Source organism: Pinus tabuliformis, chromosome 7, assembly GCF_031772625.1.
Source record: "Pinus tabuliformis cultivar Carrire ecotype Pingquan chromosome 7, CPIR1, whole genome shotgun sequence".
NCBI lineage: Eukaryota > Viridiplantae > Streptophyta > Pinopsida > Pinales > Pinaceae > Pinus > Pinus tabuliformis.
In genome coordinates, this window is record NC_142293.1 from 305,295,366 (window position 1) to 305,303,338 (window position 7,973).

A 7,973-nucleotide genomic window follows, 5' to 3' on the forward strand; every position below is an offset into this window, starting at 1 on the left:
AATATCGCATCGCGCGAAGAAGATAGGACATTTCCTTGTGAGTAGAATGATAAACTGCAAGAATGCGACGCGAAATCCATCGCATCGCATGCATTAAGAAACACTCATAAACGAAAATTTTAAGAAATCACTGACGACCGATATGCGACATCGCATATCGCAACATCGCAAAAACAGCACATAACTATTTAACAAATTGTAACGAATTGCGATCTTGCGATAATGCGATAATGCGATCGGCGATCTTGCGATCGCGCGAAACAGCAACCTGCAATCCTGCGATCGGCGTGATCGGCTAACCCTACGATAACACATATTGATAAAATGCGATAACGCGATGATGCGATGCGAATCGCAGAAATCATCCATCGCAGATTTTCCCCGGCTCAACATTCAAGAAAATTGAATACGCGCGTTAATGAAAATTAATGAATGTACGCCAAGTGTTAATGAAAGACAGTTTTGTATTTTTCGAAGAGTTAGTTCACGTCAGATGGCATGTTTTTGTACATCTGTAGAGTTCAGAGCTTTCTTGTCAATTTTTATTATCATTACGCTCTCCTTATGTGTGAACTGCAGGAATAAAAAACAGAAACAATATGAAGCAATGTGTAGGGAGCAATTAAGGAAAAAGGTAAAGCTCCAAAGCTCGGAAGCAGAGAAGAAATGCCCTCATGGACTGCTGCCGCATGCAACAGAGTCGCAAATTTCAGAGCACTACTGAGCTATTCATTACAGATCTATCAGTCAGAGCCATGGTTCAAAGAATAGTTGAATAATGCTGATATCAACAGGTGATTTAACGCTCAAGGGTAGAAGTTCACAAAAGCAGTATGTTTGCAAAATTTTAAAGCTTATACCCGATAAAGGAAAGGCGCTAAAGGCGAAAAACACACCAGAAAGGCCCGGATCAAAGAACGAAGGCAGTTTTCGATGCATGATTAGCGCTATCACGCATCGCTGAGAAAATTGCTTAAAAAAGCAAAGTCCTTAACTGCTTAGTCACTCGTAAGCCCGGAAATGCAAGAAAGCAAAGGCAGAGGCAATTTAAGGGTTAACCAAGTGGAATCTGGGTTATTACTGAGCATACACAATAAATCCACATAGCCAGAGATGATTCTCAAGCATATCTACTATTTTGCTAGAAAAAATGGTGCCAGCGCTTGCCATTTCTGTTTGCTTAGCTCAACCAAAAGCGGAAGACAGTCAATCGACTCTACCCAGGCAAATATTGAATGCTCGCAATATTAAGGAGCAAATGCAAAAGTAGTTAGATATTAGATTTAATTTTTAGAAATAATTTTTCTTAGAAAAAGGGCGGTCATTTAAACCGTATCCTGAATATGTGTAATTAAGTTATTTAGTTAGTAGTATTTAAACCCTTCTCATGCATTTAGAGAAAGGTCCAGAAATTTATCAAAAACTTGTCCTCAGAACATGCACTTTTGCACCCTCCGAGGAGGTTTTGATGAATGAATGGATCAAGATTTGTTGATGTTTGCATTTGATATCTGCTACTAATGTTGCACTTTTGTACTCTTAGTAGATGTTAGAGCAAGGAGAAATAAATCATTATTGCTTGAAGCTTATGAGTAGGACCAGTCATAAATGGTACTTTTATCTCTTAACCATTTCTGCTTATATGTTAAAGTGATATACAGTTTTTAGTTGTTTATATGTTATTGCATGAATGCTTGAGTTACCATTTGGCACTTTTAGCCTAATGGACACTACAACAACATCATCTCCCTCACTTCCTCTAATTTAATCAATGGGATTAGTTTCCTTTCTTGGGTCTAAGTTGTATAATTCCACCACCTCTTTATTTCCCTTTGGGGTTTTCAAATGTAAGAACCTGCAAAGGAGGGGGTGTCTCCTTTGACATGATTGAGTTCATTTCCATGTTGCATCCCTTAGAGGGAGGGATAACAACATTCACTAATGCTACATGATTTGATCACTTTACATCTTTTTTGGAGGTAATGCTTTGGGGTTATGTCTCAAAGTACTCACAATGTCTTAGTTTTTTGTTTGGATCTTGACCATTGGGCAGGGTTCCTTTAGCCCTTATATCTAGATGAATTTGTTGGGTTAATCTTGACTCAGTCATAGAGTAGTTGAGATAATCTTTAGTTAGTTATTGATGGATTTAGAAATGGTGGTTTATGGCCCATCATTCTGGTAAACCATGTTAACATGTGATGAAGTTTATTTAAAGGCTTGAGATACTCCATTGTAAGATGCCTTGATTAATTAATGTCTGCCTAGTTTGGATATTTTGATCAAGGTTAATAAATATCTATTAGGTGCCAATTTTACTAGATAGGAGTTTCTAGGGTAAATATGTAGTGTTTATTTATGCACATGCTTCTTGTTTTGTTATTTATTTCTTTGAGTTTAATATGTGGTGTTAGACCATAGATTGACCTGGACTCTTTCATGAGAGTGGTATGATGTTGAGAGCATGAGAGATACAAAAAGAAGCATGATTCATGGATATATGAAACATGGTAAAGTGACACATGGAAATGTATTACAAGGATTAATGTGGAACATTAGAAAAATAACATAGAGGAAGAAGTACTCAATTGAGGAGTAGGAAGGATGATAGTAATGAAAGAGGTTGATGTTTCATTGCATCACATGCTTGGGTATATAATTGTGTGTGTGCATTGGAGTTATATTTTATCACATATCTAGAATGTGCATATGGTTATAAGACCTAGTTAGGCATGTATACCCCCCTCAATTAATGATTTGTGGGTACTATCTATACCAATGTGATGTGATTTATAGGTGGGGAGGAGCATATTCTATTCTTGAAAGCCTAGTAAAAATATTTAATGGGGGATAAGTGTTTATCCTAAGTCAAGTTTAAAATGGGATATTGGGTTAATCTTCACTTAGTCATCTAATTAATTAAGATAACCTTGATTCGATCATTACTGGGTTTACGATTGGTGGTTTACAGGCACATGAAATTGAGTAACTCGTGATATTTAATATGATGAAGTCTATTTAAAGGCTTGAAGAACTCCATTATAAGATGTCTTAGTTGACCTAGTGTTTGGTTGGCTTGACCAATGAAATAATGTATATCTATAAGGTGTTGGTTTTCATGGTTAAGGGTTTCCATGATAAATATTAACTCTATTGTTGGGAGAATTAATTGTCTTTAATAAAACAGATCAATTTATTACACATAAATTATCAACCAAGGTAAGTCTGTTTATTTCATGGTTGTCACACACAATATATGCAAGAAAAAAATAACAAATAACATTGGCTAATACCTACTTATCACTAAGATTTCTTATACAAGAACATGGAAACCAATAAAACCAAAAGTTGTTGTAACTCTCCACACTTGCAAGAATATAAACAATTCAACAAAAACATCACTATCAAACCCTCACTTGCATAAAAAACCCACTCTATGCACAATGTTGGAAATGAAATCACACTTGCAGAATAAAATGGCACTCATCTATTCTAGACCACTCTTGCAAGAAAGGGAAATAACACTCCTTGAAATCAATTGCAAAAACCATTCAATCACAACCACACCACTATCAATATAATCGGAATCAACCCATTCACTAACTATATAACACACTGTAACTCATGTAACAACAACCAACTAATATTTTTGTATCAACGACGAATTATAAATATGCAACAACAATTAAATAGTAGCAACACAAAATTACTAAGGATCTATTCAGAACTAACTATGTTGACACATGAATAATCTATATTAGATATTCTACAAGATAATTTAACCAATAGTAACAGAAATATACCAACAAGAAATTGTATTAGTGATGATTTGAAATTATATCAAGAAATAATTTAACATAAATTGCAAGTAACTTGAAAAGCAACTATGCTACCTCTATAATGCAACAATCCCTACTAAAGAGGAGGTCCCTTCCTCCTTAGCAAGGAGTTGGTAAGTCACAACTCACAAGCTAGCACAACAAACCATGAAAAAACTGCGAGCACGTAAAATATTCCATTAGATTTGAGAAAATACAAGATGCACAATTATAAAAATGATGGTGTCACCCCTTGCATAAGGTAGAGGGTTTTTTTCTTATAGGTTTTCATCCTGTCTAATATTGGTACCAAAATCAACCATGAGAATCTCTCGATTCTTAGGTTGTTCAAACTAAGAGTCTTTTCTTAACAAATTACAACAATTTACTAGAAATAAAAGTAATGCCATAATGGTATCTCATTTTAGCAAGTGACTAAAACGAAGGATCATAATTGTTATGGTTGAGTTGGCTGAATTGTCAAGAACAATCAAATTCTTGCAGGCATAGTGGTCTTGGTTGACTTGGAAGCAATATCCATATCGACTCCTAAAAATGGCACCGAGGAAATAGAGTGTTCATCAACATGAAACGCAATAGCAGAATTAGAATAACCATAGATCCTTACCTAGTGTGACAACGTTACAAAATACTGGAAGAGAAACATTGCATCATATAGGATAAAGGGAGTAGTAGAATCCTAACAAGCCAAGTCATCCTGTAAACATCCTTCTTGTCATTTTGTAAGTAAAGTTACCCAAAAATAGTTATCCTCTCATTAAATACAAGAAAAACTGCATAAGTTAGGGTGACATGAAAGGATAACATACATTGGTCAAAAATATAATCAATGGAGTAAAAGGATGTAGTTGTAAAGGTGAAAGTGATCGAAAAGGTAAGGAAATGATGGTGAAAAATATGCCAATTCCTAGACCCAACATCTCCCTCCAACTGAAGCAACTACATGTCCTCATGCAGACCCCCGAGTTAGCCTTCAATGCATGTTGTGATCTTGAGGAATGTGCCAAAAAAGGGTCTGGGAACTATGGCCAACTCACTATTGACGAAACATACCTATGGGAGCTGATGGAACTCAATTTCATTTCTAGGTTTGGTTTTTATGCCCCTGACTTAAATTTTCTACATGCCCCTAAATGGCATTGGGAAGTGAGTTGAAAGTCACTATAATTGGAAAATCGAAGCCCAGTTGAACAAATCGTTAGTTTCATTGGAATTGTGACATCTAATTATCCTATGTTGTTGTTAGGTATAGGAAGTACATGAAACTATCTTAGGTTAAACATTTACAAGGAAAACCATGAATTAAACTTACTGACGACCTTTTTATATGTCTTAAAAACAACTAGCACTTACTCCAATTATCGACCACAAGGCTTGTAGGATTCGAGACATCAACATAGTATGTGTCGATTAAAATATATCCTAAACCTAATATTATGTCATTGTTAGGTACTAGAAGTATAGGAAACTATCCTAAGTTAAGCATTGAAAAGAAAAACCTATGAGTTAAACTTAATCTATCTTAAGGAAATTATCCAATTAAAATTTCAGAGTAAACTAAATTATATTCTAATCTAGTCTAGTCTAAGACAGAGTATGTCCAAAGATGAGGCTTATGTATTTAAGTTTGATGATGGAGGTGTTCAAGAACTACTTAAGGATTAAATATTTTGGGGGTTTAAGAGAATGAAGGAACTTATGGGATTCACTATGAACTAGGGTCTTTCTACTAGCATTCAGTATTTAAGATCCACTCGGGTGCTAACATGCCATGATAATACCTCAAGAAAATACATAATGTTTCAATGCTAAACAAATATTAAAAGATGAAAAATTAAAACCAATCTCAGAAAAACACGTAGTACCTCATAAACCAACAAATTTAATCATCATTAGAATCAATTCCATAACAATGCTACTCTTCCTCAGTAGTAGTAGAATTCCAAAAAAGAAAAAGAAAAAGAAAAGAGATAGTGAACCTCTTCCTCTTATCACCAATTTGTTACAATTTAAAAATTAATTAGAAGTCTCTTCATATTTATACATGACCTAAGACATTTTTGAAATGTGTGAGGAAAATGATTTTCACATAGCATTAAGTACATCCTCATTAAATTTTGGTGGAAAATAACTCATCCTCATTAATTTTTTGTTGTGCATGAATACTCCAAATTGGATTGATTTTATAGGGTAAAAGTCAGGGATTGTGTGCCTCAAATAAATGCATACCAGGATCACTAATTACTAATTAAGTAGTATACAATTTGAATTAGTCATATTGGCCAAGAAATAAATAGTAGGCGTGCATTTTAGTTAAGCAAGGCTATTTCAGCCTGCTTAAGAAATATGCATGCTCAACCTTAATTTCTAGGAAAAATTGAATGATTAAACTTGGAGAGTATATTTTTACTCATAAGTAATATTAATACAATTAAATATTTTAAATTTATCAAATAGATATTTATGTTGTTACAGAATACTCCAAATTGCATGGATTTTATAGGATAAAAGGCAGGGTTTGTGTGCTTCAAATAAATGCACACCATAACTTGTAAATAATTTCCAATGATATAATGATCATTCCATCCTATGGGTCTATGAAGTTCCACCTCAACCTTGTGGTGTAATAAAACCCTAATGGGCCTCAGTTATGTGATGTAACAATGCCCTAATGGGCCTCAATTCTTAAGTATGACAGTGCCCTCTTTGGGCCTTCTTATCTATGATATGAGAAAATATTATGACAAAGATATGAAGGAGATATGTTGAGCCCTATGATAGATATATCATGGCATGCCTATGACTGTTCTGTTGCATTTTTATTGTTAATGTTCTCTCTACATAATTGTTTATGATAACATGGGGTGAATGCAGTGTGAAAATGGTTTAAAATGAAATTATCTATAGTAGAGACTTCTAGGCCTAATATAATTAACATTGTCAGTACCCTATTAGTTAATGGTTAATGATTAATATGCTTGAGTAAATGTTGAAAAATGAAATAAATCATATGGTTTTCAAATCTGGTCCATAAAATTAAACATCTACATGGGGAGAGAGGAAAATTTATAGGTCACCTAAGGGTGGTAATGAAACTATTTTCCCCGTTAAAAATATGGATAGGTTTTTACTTTTAGTATTTTATTCCTATTTGGATTTTAAAGTGATTGTTGAGTTGACTATTCTTGTCAAATACTCAAAAAGGCATTATCCCTCCAATCCTCTTGTTTTTTTTTTTTTTCATGTGTGGTGGTAATATTAATTCTAGCAATACTCGGAGTCTTGTATTTTGGAAATTTATAGATACAATCATGTCATGGCTAGCTATCCTCCTCCTAGAGGGTTTTATAATGACAAGATGCATGAGATAAGGAAGGAGATGAGACACCTATATAGTCAATTGGAAGTCCTTCATAAGGCCATGGTCTACATTAGTATCCAGATGGGATCCCAAATGAAGAAGAATGAAGAGTTGGAAGGGTAAAGAATTCAAGGACCCTGGTTATTTAATGCAAGGTATGGTGGGAAACATTCCACCAATATACTACCCTAGGAGGATGCCATTTATCCTATCATATCCCAACCAATTTTACAATTAGAATGTATAACATTTTTCAATGGCTAAATATGGCATACAAGGGTATGTTGTCTCTACTCTATGTTGCAGGAAATGCAAATTGACATATAAACATAAAAATATCCAAGTAACTTATTCAAAGTCAACTATTGATGCCTTGTTTTCCATCCAGATAACAAAGTGGGTACACTTTTTTTGTTTTGTTTTTTTTTTTCCGATCACCGACTTTAGTGTCGACTTAAGTCTCATAATGTGATCCAGTTGAGGTGAAAAAGTTGACACAAATTGCACCTAGTCTAGCACCATCAAGTTATTTTTTCCATAAAAAATTAGACACAAGAAGACAATAATCTATAGGTATATGATGCTATAGAAGACAACAATAAGGATGGTATAGAACATAATGATCCAAATACATCTAGTAACTATATATATGGTATACAGTCAAATTTCAATGATGATGAAGATGACACGGGTCAAGATGAGGATGATCATACTATTAAATAGTTCAAAGAAAATATGAAGATTGACAATACACTAGATGAAATTATTGTAGA